Source organism: Frieseomelitta varia, unplaced genomic scaffold (genome assembly GCF_011392965.1).
Source record: "Frieseomelitta varia isolate USP_RPSP 00005682 unplaced genomic scaffold, Fvar_1.2 scaffold_541, whole genome shotgun sequence".
In the NCBI taxonomy this organism is placed as follows: Eukaryota; Metazoa; Arthropoda; class Insecta; order Hymenoptera; family Apidae; genus Frieseomelitta; species Frieseomelitta varia.
Window position 1 is genome coordinate 348,880 of NW_025110303.1, and position 14,190 is coordinate 363,069.

At 36.5% G+C, this 14,190-nt stretch overlaps 1 long non-coding RNA gene across 1 annotated transcript; it reads right to left on the bottom strand.

The window, feature by feature from the left end:
• Positions 1 to 209: 209 nt before the first annotated feature.
• Positions 210 to 12,585, bottom strand: LOC122533604. Its single transcript, XR_006307750.1, has 3 exons — positions 12,458 to 12,585; positions 3,842 to 3,844; positions 210 to 220 (listed from the first exon to the last, which is right to left on the bottom strand). It is a non-coding gene; the product is annotated as an uncharacterized LOC122533604 (long non-coding RNA).
• Positions 12,586 to 14,190: the final 1,605 nt, after the last annotated feature.

Sequence of the window (14,190 nt, forward strand, 5' to 3'; positions counted from 1 at the left end):
TACTTGGCAGGAATCTTTTTAAAAAAATGTCAGTAGTTAAAGATTAATGATATAAGCAGTGCAGGCGACGTGTTTCACTCGCAATTCGATTCGATCGATCCGTCCGTTTACCACGACGAGTGGTTTTTCAGTTTAACTGTAATTCTTTGTTCTTAAGCCTCGGCTGTACAAGTTTATCTATTTCAGAGTACATAAACTACAAACGTTTATGTGTTCTTCCCTTTAATCCGGTGTTGTGAGTACTCCCCGTTTGAGGCTGTTCCTCTCGTGCTTCCATCGCAATTTCCAGTTTCTATTCCCGATCGAACTTTGTTATTTCAATTATCATTCAAAAGATTCAGGATTTCGATCGTTTCGGTCAAAATAGAAGTAAATTATTAATTTCTTGGAAAAATTATTCTCACTACTCCACCTAAGTTAGTATTCTCGAATTTCTCAATACTAATCGCATTTAAATTTTTTATTTTATCGTAAGACGTAAATTTTTACACATTACAGATTACAGTGCGTTTAGATAAAAAAAATGTTTGTTTATTTCTTAAAAAAAAATGAAGTGTTATTCACTTCGAGGGTCGAGTTTGACCCTCAGACAGCATCGTAGATGACTGTATTGATTACTAAAATTTAGAATATTTGATTTTATTTTATATTTTATATTCTAAGGTTGCTGATAATACAAACAAATATTCTAATAATCGAATTTATTCAAATTCATTAAATACGAACAAATTAATGATCAAATTAAAAATTCTAAAACTAGATAATTTAACATTAAATCATTATATTTTCCAATGGCTCAATAATATCAATAAAGGTGATATTTTAGTATAAATAGGTCAGAAAATCAATTTTTTGTTTATATCAAAAATACAACACTTAAGAAGTATGAATTCTCTGATTAATAGTAAAAAACTTTCGAAAAGACTTTCGAAAAAATTTTCGACTTGAAGAATAAGGGGAAAAAGTTCATTCTTTGTAGAAGTTTATTCATGGAAGATACCTTGATATATTATAGTTAAGAGTATGGTCAATTAAGACTGCATCGATTGTTGAAAAGCATTAATTCATAAAAAAATGGAGTTTACTTCTATATATTCATTTATAAAAGAAAATTATTTATTACAATTAACTATTATAATTTACAAGTAATTTATATATATAGATTAAAATTAGTACTCTGTGTATTATAAAAAAGAATTAAAAATAACACAGTTAACTCCAAGCTAGTATGTACGCAGTTTTGGAGTTACAAATAGCAGTCTAAGTAAAATAATAATTTTATTCTGAGGTAACATATCGCTACATATAACATTTTCTGCGATAATGACATAACTAAAAAATCACGATTTTAGAAAAACTAGTGAATATTCATCTTGTTACAATTTTGTTACAACGTGACATTAAAATGCCGAGTTCCCATAATGATATTTTGAACATGTACACTTACAAGTAAAAAGTATAAGTGACAACTGTCTTTTCTGTATCAAAAACTCAGAAAAAATTGTAGCAAATTTTGAGTCACGTTATTATTGCAGAAAATGGGAATCAAATCTATGAGGTCAAATCTTATGTAATCTGGATTGCAAAGTTTTATATATTTATAGAGAATTTGAACGCGCAAACTGGATGTAATATACAATATACAATAATATAATAAAATAGTACAATAAAATAGAGTTTATTATAGATAATATTTATTGTATGAAACAAATTTTTATTTAAGATTAATTTCTTTATTCTTTAGTTATATTCGCAATAGAAAAATATGTAAAAATTTGCAGCCTATTCGTAACTTACAAGTTCAGATCTAAAATTTCCCTTAAAGTGTCTTCAGAATATTTCTAGGGAGTTATTTAATATTATTTACATTTCACCACTACAGTTATCTTTACTTCTTTACTGGTAGACCAAAATATTGAATTGTGATTCCTGTGACCTGATAAAATCTGTTTTGTGAATCTTTTGCCTCCTTTTTCTCTTGCTTTACTTCTTATCCTCTTATATCTCTTAGCTATGTATATTATAGCTCATTATGAAGAAATGATTTTTTTTTTATTATAATGAGTGTTTATTGTTTAAATTAAATTTTTAATGAAGCCTAAACTATATTTGTAAATTTAGGAGAATAATAATTTTAGGATATTTCAAGATTACTGTGAGATAAAAAAAAGAAACAGAAAGAAACAACGAAATTCACACAAAAAGCTGCTAATACTTTAAAATTCTCCAAAATTTACTTTGAAATAACATCGAATATTTATTTAATTGTTCTCGTAACAATTTTTTCATACAAGTTTTTTTACTTTTTTATCAAAATAAAAATATGAGCAGCCAAAATTTCTAACTCATCTATTTTTTTTTTAAATGAAGAAATTACGAATGTATTATATTGATTAATAAAATTCTCGATTTTTTGCCATCTCGTTATAATTCCGTTCAACTTTACAGTTGCACAAATTTTCGCGTTTGACGACTATACTCGTCACCTCTTAATGTCAACATACACTTTTAAAATAGAGTCACACAGCTAACAGCCATGGTTAAAACTACGCGAGAAACTCGATCATCGAGATGATGATAATAATGCGAATTTTCTACACCTAGAAAGTCTTCCGCCCTCTTGCCCACGTTTTTCTATTTTCTTTTTTTTTATGACGGGTTCGCAAAGCAACGGTGCATTGTTAATGATAGTTAATGACAGTTGTTACAGCTTAGTTGGCGACTATTAGTTTCTCGTGTACCTGGCACGCCGCGGCACACGCTCGGTAATTACCCGTACGTTCGATCGAACACTGTTCTGGAACGTAAGGTTACCAAGCTGGAGGCACCGTCTTTGGGATAAAGTAAGCGCGTTATGTGCGCCAAAGGAGATCTAAAAATCTTTTACGTAAGATTGGTGTTTATCTGTTAATCCATTTGCCGATCACGCTTATGCAACATTGTTCGATTTTATTTTCTTGACAGCCGCCACATGTACATACCTGTTTTACCCGTTTCTATTTTCACGTCTCGCGACTGAAATACAAATCAAACAGTTGGACGTAATATAAATGGTCGTATCGTTATCAAATCAATAACAAGACACCGGTTTTCTAGCAGCGTATCAGAATCATTAATCGCTTTCGAGCTTATTCACGTTTACAGTGGCTGACGAAAGTTTGAACACCTGTAGATAGTTTCCATATTATAATATTTTTTGCGCGAATTATACTATGTGCATTGCACAATGTTTTGTAATGACGTCTGATGATCGACGTTGCTGAAATTTGAAAGAAATCCAAAAATGTCAAATAAACAGAGAGATCGCAAAATTATTTAATAAGCATCAATATTTAGGAACTGTTTTGAGTATCCAGCTATTCTGCCTGAAGCTATTATTCAGATTGTATAATTTATAAATTTTTTATTTCTTTTAACTATTTATCTATATTTACAGACTGGTTTCAAATTCTATCACTAATCATGACAATTCAGTTTTATTACAATGCTAACGATATTTCAAAATGCTTTTGTGTGTCGCATAAAGATTATTTATAAAAATCTTCCGTCATTATTTAACGATTATATTAACATAACACACGCCAATTTTGTATTAATTATATTGCTTCGTCTAGAAGACAAGATGGGACAGCATCTATTTGCACATGTCATACGCATACACGACATTCAATCCATTTACATTTAATCTGTTCTCTGTTGAGGATCTTCCTCTATAGAGAATCACTTTTCTCTTTAACGTTTGAAGTTTTGAATAAATCAAAAGCTGCAATTGTTCATTCTTTTTGTTTTAAACAATTGCTTTAACATTTTGCAAATTGTATGTATGTGCTGATCTCTCAACGATCTTTGTTATATTCATTTGAGTAATTCATTTACTGACTCAATTCACTTGCATCTGAGTAATGTATTAAATTTTCAAAAAAATGACCTTCAATTATACTTGCAAAGATCCATAAAAATTACAAACAACACGAGTATATCCAAAAAGTTGACGATTTTTCACAGTTTGATTCTTTGGACCAACTTTGTAACTCTTGTTTCCCTTCGTATACGTTCGAATCATTTCATCTAAAAATTAATTGTTCACGAAAATGTGCCCTTACATCTTGTTTCAAATGTTTGATCGATAATATTTTTATAAACAGTTAAATTAATTAAACGATAATATTTTTATAAACAGATAAATACTTTAAGAATTTGTTGAACTGATAATATTCAAAAGATACGATTGAGAGTTGTTTAATGCTTATAAAACGCTTTAGCCATTAAAGCGTTTCAGCCAATAAACGCAGCGAAAGATACAATAAATTTATCGGCAACATATCCTGTAAAATAAAATTTTTTTTTCAGTAACACGAAGCGATATAAAACAGACAGTAGTCTCGGTTTATTCTCTCTTTCCTCTCTCACAACAACTTGTTCAAGTAATGTTAATGATGCATGTGTTGCTCCATACAAGAACCTAATAAATTAAATTTTATTTCACCAAGTTATAGCTATTATATGCATGATACTCACTTGTTATTGCCACTTTTTGTAGCTATCGTAATGCAGGATCAGCAGCTGATTCATGACACGAGTATGCGATATCTACCACTTTAAACACTCCGTTAATGTTGATGCAAAAAAGCTACTCGCGCTGAAAGAGTTAGCATTTTAAAATCCTTCGTTCGCGTTATCTGCGACCGATCTATCATTCTCAAGACCGCAGAATGAATTAGCGTAATTGCTACGAATCGTACGATCATTATTAGCTTCCAGTGTATGCATCGCCGTACACCCTGAATAACTGAGCATTACATGGTAATCGTGAGCCCCGATCGGTGCGCAAGCCTATCAATTGAAAGTAAATTCATGAAAGTCTTTATTACTTATTGTGAAATCGTTTATCTTAAATGATTCGTTCCGCCAATAATTCTCCCACCTGTAATCTCCGAATAACAATTACACGTGGTCATTATGTAGAAGCTAAATAGCTAGTGAAGTCTGCAAAGTCTGTGAACGAGTATCTTTTACGTGCGCATTAGTCGAGAGAGGAAAGAAGTAGTATTGTTCTGTTGTATTCAGACATCTGTATCAATACTTTCCATTGCATTGTCAATATTAGGTTAATGTATATTAAACGTTGTTGTTTCAAGTAAAATTTTTAACGTGTGAAGTTTATTTAAAAATATTAAATAATATAAATAATATTTTAAATTAAAATAATATTTTAAATTAACGTATAACTGAGAAGAAGATGATACGAAAGAGTAAGTTGAAAGGATAGAATGAAGCTTCTTCATTTAAGGCTTTGTTTTCGAGGAAATCCAGTTTGAAAATTTATCATTTAATTTATAGTTCAATTTAGCTAATTCTGGACTGGTTGTTCCATATTTCTATAAACTTTTTTTCTACCGTTTTAAAATTCGGTTTCATTTTTGACAGCTTCCGGAAACTTATGCTTGGTCGCTTATGGGCTGATCTGATACCTACACTATCAAAAAGTTAGCTATACATTCTGTTTCTCATATAAATCTGTCTTCAACATAAATAGTGATTACTTTATGGGTATTTTAATGGGTATTTTAATACGTTATATATATAAAAAATGAACGTATCTATTATTCTATACATAGCTAAAAGGTATGCAGAAATTAACATATAGCGAAATATTAATCTAAGGATACTTAAACTTTCAGATCACGAATCATCGGTGACTTCAGAAAATATACGAGAACGTATCACAGAAACTTTTAAAAATATATTAGAAAGTTTTTCATTAAAAAAATACAATGAGATACAGACTGTGAAATTTAAAGGATGTAAATAGAAATAATTGTTCTATATAAAGGTAAGTCTTTACTTTCTGTTTATATACAGAGGAATAATATTAAAATTCAATGTTCTATTAACTAAAACTTCAGGTAGGGTTCTATTATCAAATTTATTTTTTTGTTTGGTTACGGAAATAAGTACATATTTTTCCTGTTCTTTTTTTAAAAATGCTAATTTTTATAATTTTAATCGTAGTTTTCTACAATACTTAAAGATATTTTTTCTACCGTTGGATCCAACAGATTGTTCCCCCTTTCCAATTATATATCGTATTTAAAATATTTTCATTATGTAATATAAAATTGAAAAACTCAAAAAAGTGCTTTTATGTTTATTGCAAGTAGATTTTAAATATTTCTTTTGAAACCGTTTTATTTACAATCTTCTATACAATTAGTAATTTAGATGTATCTTTAACAATATCTAGAATGGTTAAAATGACTCAATTTGTAATTTTTTACAGAAATTTTTTAATTTACAGCGATTTACATTTTTAAAGATTTGAATGACACAAAGTCTAAAAAAATTTCATAAAATATATTCTAAATTATTCTAAAATTCTAAATATATAGTAAACTAGTTTTAATGTTTAATATAGTAAATAATGTATAATATAGTAAACTGACATTTTTTTTTATGTACAATTTAGACGACGGTATGATGTCTAATGTACAATATAATATAGTAAACCGACTATGAATTTACTATACTTATTTATTATTTATTACTATATTATACTTTTATTACTATATTATACATTATATAATTATTTACTATATTATACATTAAAACTAGTTCACTGCATGAATATTATATACCAAGATGTCAAAGATGAGTCACTCCGTATAAAACGATTCTACCATCTCGCCCTTTTTTAAAACCAAGATCCATCCCAATCGACAAACCGCATTGTAGAAAACAGATTTAATAAAACGGCGACACTTGTACGAGCGATTCTGAACGAAAGGAAGAAAGGGATCCACGCGTCACGCAAGATTGTCGCTTTAAAACACTTGCGTTGAGCGGGGGTGGTTTTCTCACTCTCATTCGTGGCAATCTTTCACATTCTACGCATACTTGCGCCTACCCAGACCCATTCTAGCGGATAGGTGGTATAACCGAGGCGAACTGCACAGCTCAAGCTCGAGTTCGAGCTACGCTGTAGGAGCGTTGGCAGTTTCGCGGAAGCAACAAGCTGTTTATGGCTGCTCCTTGCGCTCCTCTCGTATAGCCTTTCCCCCCTCTTTCTCCCTTGGCTCTCTTCTGCTCACGGTTGAGGACGAAGTTGTTGCTGCTGTTGCTTCTCGCGCGTTACGTCTCCTTGGTATCGGGAACCGGCACACTCTCTCCTTTCTACAAAAGGGTAGGTTATGGAGAAAGAGAGCGAGCGAGAAAGTAGTAAAGGAAGATAGTGAGAAAGAGGAAGAGAGAGAGAGAGAGAGAGAGAGAGAGAGAGAGAGAGAGAATCATGGGGGAGCCCTCCAGGGAGTAACCTTCGGCGCGAACAGCGTGCCAAGTGGCTGTTTACATCAATTTTATCGCCGATTTCTGAACCCTGCTTCGTCGGGACAGATTTCACACGATCGCGTCTCGTCGCATCAAATAAATCGTAGACACATGTGCATGCATGCACGTTGGTGAAGCACAATAGAGTAAATCATCAGCGTCGCGATAGACGGCAACGGACGAAACACACTCGCGAGTCGAGTTAAACAAAATACGTAGGTACACTCGTGTGTATCTGGAACGCACGTAGAACGCGAGTGAGAGATCGCAATGCTCCGAGTAACGTGTTTGACAAAGGCTGGAATGATAATTGTAATTAAATGCAGGAGAGTTTGATACGCTCCTTTTTTCCTTCGAACGCGTCTTAATTGAAGCTTTTGTTCTAAACGCAGTCCGGATAGCGGGGGTGAAACGTCTGTCTCGGCTGTGGTAACTGGTGCAGAGTGTAATAAATACTTCTTAGTCATGCTAGCCCAGCTCGACTGTATAAAGAACACTCGAGGCTCGATGCGTATTAATTAAAATCTTGCTTGTAAAATTTTTTTTGGAGGAACGTTCCCGAATGTGCGCTCCTCGACACACCGCGGCGAACCGAACAGAAGAGTCTGTTTGTCAAAGGAGGGAAGACAATCGGCGTGGAAGGGGGAAAAAGAAAGGAAATTCGGACGGAGTTTATCGGCCCGAGGATATCTCATGGAGGAATTTATCCCCGTAAAGCTACGAGAGACACGACAATCAAAATCCTTGCCTGAAACTTTATCGATCGCGCGCCTCGCGTGATTCATGTACTCGACATGCAATTCCTGATCACCCTACGGAGTGTCCAGATAACAGAGGGAGGACGTGTCCACGGGTGTATGCCGAGAAGCATGCACCGATGACCAGGAAAGGCGATAAAGGGAGACGAAAGGACACAGCGGAGCGGAGCGAACGAACGAGCGAGAGAGCGGCAAGTTCGGTATACGTTCGCATCTCCGCAACCCGTTGCATCCCTCTATCTAAAGCACGAGCCACCCCCGCCCTCTCCCGCCGGTGCTTCGTCCTGCTGTACACACCAGTGTCGGGATAGAGGGTTGCTCGGGAGCCGATCTGGGACGTGTGCTGGGCAGAGGCGAATACGAAGGTGGCCATAGAGCGGGGTAAGTCGTAAGACGGCGAGCGAGAGCCAGCCACTGGGAGAAAGACGGAATGATATACATGCGCACGTATACGTATAATAGAGAGACAGAGAAACGGTGAGAGAGAGATGATCGTAGGTGAGAGAACGAACAGCGGAACAGAGATAGAATTCGAAAGACGGCTTGGGGTCCGCGGTGAGAGAAGGGCAAGGAGGAGTACAAGGCGGAAGGAAGAACGAGAGAGAGTGAGAGAGAGAGAGAGTGATAGAGGGAGGGGGAGAGAAAGAGAGAGAGAGAGAGAGACGAGAGAAGTAGTAGTTGGAGAAGCGGCGGAAGGAGGAGGTGGAGGTTCGGGTAAGAGAGCGGAGGGAGTACCGTTAATTCCCCGATACAATGCTCATATCACCTTCCCCTCTCCCTGACCACCCACCGCCGCCACCATCGAATCGTCCCTCCCACCTTGCAGGTTCGCCTCGCGGACGTTCCTTGTCTTACTGGCAAACTTAATCGATATTTCACAGTTTCTTACCCCCTCCGGTCCCTGCCTCGCCATCCCTTTCTTTCTCTCGACCTTAGACGTCCTCTCTTTCCAGCTCGGGCCGCTCTTCGTGTCCGGCCGCAGAAAGCGCGAGGAGGAGGGTGGTATCGTTGATCGAACAGAGAGAAGGAGAGGCATCTTCCTTCCCTCCAATCGCACTTCCGAGAGCAGCACGGGGCAGCGCCGGAGCGCGCCGTTGCTGCCTGCGGGAACACTGTGTGCGAGTTGCAAATATCTATCTGCATATTGTATTACACGTCACGATAATGTACGCCCCCGGCTAAGACTTTCACCCTGCCACCTACCTTCTCTCCTTCTCCGTTCCTCTTATTTCAGCCACCCAAGCGCGGGTCTTTCTCTCTCTTTCTCAATCTCTACTTATAGCTGCCAGCCCGTTTTTCTTCTCGCGTACAAAACAATTACTTTTAGCTCTCAAAATGCCGTCCTCGTTCGTGGTTCGCCGTAAAAAAAAAAAAAAAAAAAAGTACGTAACTCTCCGCTATCCTTTTCTCAATCGTCGCATCGATTCGTTATCTCTGTTTTTTCTTGACACTTGTTGGTGTGCCGAAGGTAAAAACGAAGGTGCAACGCGTCATCGGTAGAAACCACGAGAATCACGAAACACGCACGAGGATATCGGGCACGTCCGTTTGATCGCTTCGTTCCGATTAACTTGACATTTTTAACAACTCGTGCTGGAATGACGTTCGAAAACGCAACGTCGAGAACTTTTTGTCCCAAAGTTGCAGCATATCTTCTCAGTTGTAAGTTTACAACCGAGGGAGAACAGAATGATAAACTTGTTACTTCTCGATAATTCGCGAAGAAGGCGACGAGTTATTGCGTACGGTCACTCGTTACGGTCCGCAATCAGTTGCCAGGGCAGGGCGGTTAATAACGAATAAACAACTTGCCGTTCTTCAAGATCTTTCGCTTCATTTCTGTTGCTCTGTATTTGGGCATCGTAGCAAAAGCACCGCACCGTTTGCGTTGTTCATCCAGCCGTCAGGACGATCCGCTTCATTCTTTACCGTCGAGCGCTCCACGACGGCGATGTCTCATTATCGTAATTGGACGCAACGCGCTCCCATCGGTTGAGTCACGACGAGGATCGCTATACCAGCTGCTGATTGGCTGCTCCTCCGCGAAGCTGTACGTGCTACCTGTTAACAAAAAGGAGAAATTACGCATCCGCGATAGTGCGAAGGAGGAGGTAAAATCGCGAGTCGGTGGAAATGGTCGCGGAACGACGACGACTTGTTTCGAAAGTTGCCGTTCGTCTCTCGTGTACGGGATAAATTCCCGGAGCAAAGGCGAAACGATTACGAAAGAGAAGCTTTCGTGTATATTATCGCGTGCTCCGATGATGATTTAAGAAAGCACGGCGCGGTTATCGCTCTGGCTTTATTATCTCTGATATATCGCGCCCAATAACACGGAACTTTGCGAAACTGCAGTTTTCTTATTTATTACAGACACATAACGCTACGTCGTTCGTAACGTAGAGAGAGTGCGTTAAAAGGGGCAACTTCCGGGAAGATTATTCTCGAGGAAATCGAATTACATCGTGTCACACTTTTCCTTCGCCGCGAACGTCGAACCAGCATTATTTCCACCGGGTATATACATCTATATTCTTATATCCGTTCCATCTTCGAATAACTAATTTGCTACAGGAATATTTTACAGTCAATGAATTATTCCATCCATTATTGAGATGTTCCATGTCTGAGACGTGTATCGTGACACATTAGAGTGAATCGTTAATTGCTATTCTAAAAATAGACACGTCACCTGGGTACCAACTTACTTGACATCGTTGAAAATCGATAAAAATGTAATTCCGAGGTAACTGTTCAAGAGCGAACGGGAAGTAGATACTGCTCGTTGGAAGAGAGATCTCCGATTCAAGAGTACGAAAATGGGGTGATGACTGCGAGGGGTTGAACGGCCGATATTCGCACCACACATTTAATGCACCATTTATAGCATTAGCGTATCTGGCCCTCCTACGCAAGTGGATGGCTCTTTCGTAACTCGACACCCTACGGATTTTCAGATTAAGATTTAAACGAAAATTTGTATCGTGCATTTTCACTCTGATTTTATTAATTAGGTCGAAGTCTGTCGGCTCGGACAGACTCGTAATCTTGCGTTTCTTTCTTTTTGTTCTACCTACAATCCGGGAATACACGTACGATACAGTTTCTGTGCACACACAGTGTGTATCCAAGAGAAAGCAATTCATTGGTTAGAATACCAGAGACGTCATCGCGATTTATGTTCAAATATCATGCGCATATAGATCAATAGTATAAACTATCCACGTTCGTAATGGCAGGTCACTACATGGAAGTATTTGTACGATTTTACATCACCTAATGAATATTTCATCGATTCGTCGAATGTTAATTACTCTGAAACATCAAATCATCACGGTTTTTGATTTCGATATAGCACCTATAAAAATTCTAGTTAACAATTTAAACATTGCTCACTGCTGTACTATAACATGGTTTAAGTATTTAAAATTATTATAATCATTGCAATTAATATGTAGATATTTAAATATACTAATTTAAGTATACTAACATAAATAATACCATATCAGGTATAACATTTAGTAATTATTAAGTGTTATTGATATTGAAATATTCAAAGTACTCTGGTATAGATAAAACTTACGAAAATTGTCGTAAACTAATTAAATACAAATTAAATTCAATTTCACGTGCTGATCGATACATTTATCGATCGGCGGCAAAGAGGCGAAGGGCGAAAGTTTTTGGAGCGAAAGTTTTTTGGCGTAAAAGTCAAGGTGTCGGCCGGCCCCCATTCCAAAGCATTCCATCGAACACTTAAACGTGGTACCCTATCTGGACTTTTCGAACTTCGTGAGAGACACAAACGGAAAGTACAGGAGGCTCGATAGTCGCATTCGTCTCTAGGTATCTCGTAGCGTAAGAGAGGAAAGATAGACGACGACAGAGAAGCGGAGCAGATATAGAGAGCGAATGTGAGAGAAGGAGAGACAGAAGGTGGAGAGGGTGAGACAAGAGGAGATCCGTTACTGTCAAACAGTGGCGGCCGTCGGTGCCGCTTCTACCCAAGCACCTTGTGCACGTGAATCAATAGCATTAACCCATTCCATCCTATCAAAAGGGGTGAGGTGGGTGGCCCGTTGGGCGAAGGAGGAGAGGGTGCAAAGGGGTGGCAATAGTAACAATCCTGAGGTATTTAGCCGCTCGCCCCCAGGACAGCGAGGGAGCCAAGATACCGCTAAGACCGTCCGCGTACTGTGTAGCATCCATCCCATCGCGCAGACCCCTTTCTCCTTCCCTGTTTCTCCCCGGCTCCCTCTTTATCCCTCTATCGGTATCTGCTTCTATCTGTTCGTTCCTCGTTTCACCCTCTTCCATCCCCGAATGTATCGTGGCTGTATTCTCATACGGACTCGCTCTGCCCGTGGCTCTTGAACCGTGTGTTAGATGCACGTAAGTGTGTCCATACCGGGTGATCAGCCGGAAAGCTTCGCCCCGCCGCGCCGGGTCAACGCTTCCGAATTCACCAGCACACCGGCCGTTTCTATTATCAAAATCTTCGACAGGACTTACCAGGATTGTTTCGCGTAATTTTCTGGACCACGCTCGACGAGGCCAGCGATCGAAAATCTGCCGGTTCCTGACTAGGTTATGCTAACAATGGAGGAGACTCTTGTTTGGATCGAGCTGATAATTTTCGGGCATGCATACAGCGTTCTTCTATGGCAATTCTTCTGCTAAATGGAATGATAAATATATTTTAGGCTTGTTGCTTTAGACGTATTGTTAATCGTAACGTAAATTAGAAACAGATGTTAAATATATAATGATATATGTTAAATAATGAAATAGTTTATTACTGTCTATGGTTGTTTATAAAACTTAAGCATAAATTAAGACATTACATACTAGTATCAAATAAGTTCTAATATTGTACTCTTTACAAAAATTCATAATGAAATCTACAGCGAAATGTGTAATCTCAGTCATCAGTGTCATACCCACGTGCATTTGAGTGATTTTCGAAAGTTTTTTTTTTCCCCAAGACGTAAGTTTCCGATTCAATTTTGTTGCTCTGTAGGTTTATGTTTTGTATCATTATATAACTGACGCATACTTCCTTCGTTAATTAATTAGACATGATACATGACAGCTTTAATGTTTGTCATCAAAAATTAAGTAATTAATAAGTTCATTGTGAACATACAAGAGGATGGTTGAAAACTAATTTGTTACTTCAATTTGGTATAAATATTCTCAATTACGAAAGTTATGTTAGTTTTTCATATGCAATATTACAGGAAAAAAAAACTATAATTTTCCTTTCTAATAACTATTCTCTAAATTTCACATAATAGTACATACTGAATAAGTTGAAAAAGTTTGAAAAAGAATAGTTCGATAAAGAAAGGAATATTTTATTAATATAAGTATCGTTAAAGTAAGTATAAGTATTCATTAATATTTTCCTGACTATTTATTTCCATAAATGCTTGTTATAATTGGCATAAATGATTCTTTGTTATGTTCTCTTTTCTTATTATATATTATATATTACTTTTTTATTTTAATCACTTCCCAAAATTATTAATAATTATTTTAATACCATATCTTAATACCATACTCGTTACAGTAATAAGCTCATTAAAAACGAGAATGAGAAATTCTATAAATATCCTCTTCATTCATTTCTTAAAATAAAGTCAAGGGAAGTTCAAGTCAAGACGGACTTAAAACGGAAAAGGACTATGCGATCTTCCTATGTTTATTTTTCGCAATTTTATCCGACTATGAAAAAGTAAGAAACGAAGTGAATACAATGTATAAAGGAGAAATGATATTAACATTGTTTAAACAATGTTAATATGGTGTATTTTCTCTAGAAAGATTATTTATTTGTTATTTATGTAGTATTTTTACTTTCTGACATTTCTGAAAGTTAAATAAAAAAGTTGTACTTATAACCGAGTCTATAGAGAAATATTAATACGGCTGTTAATTTAAAAACTTTAGCGTAATGTATTTCGTCTGATAAAATTATTTTCGTTGTAAATACATTTCGTCCGTTTGTTTCTCTATAATATTTTGCATATTTCATGTTTATGAAATACTTCTTACCTCGTTTTCTGAGTCATATTTTAAATATTTATTTCAATTGTTAATTCGTAAA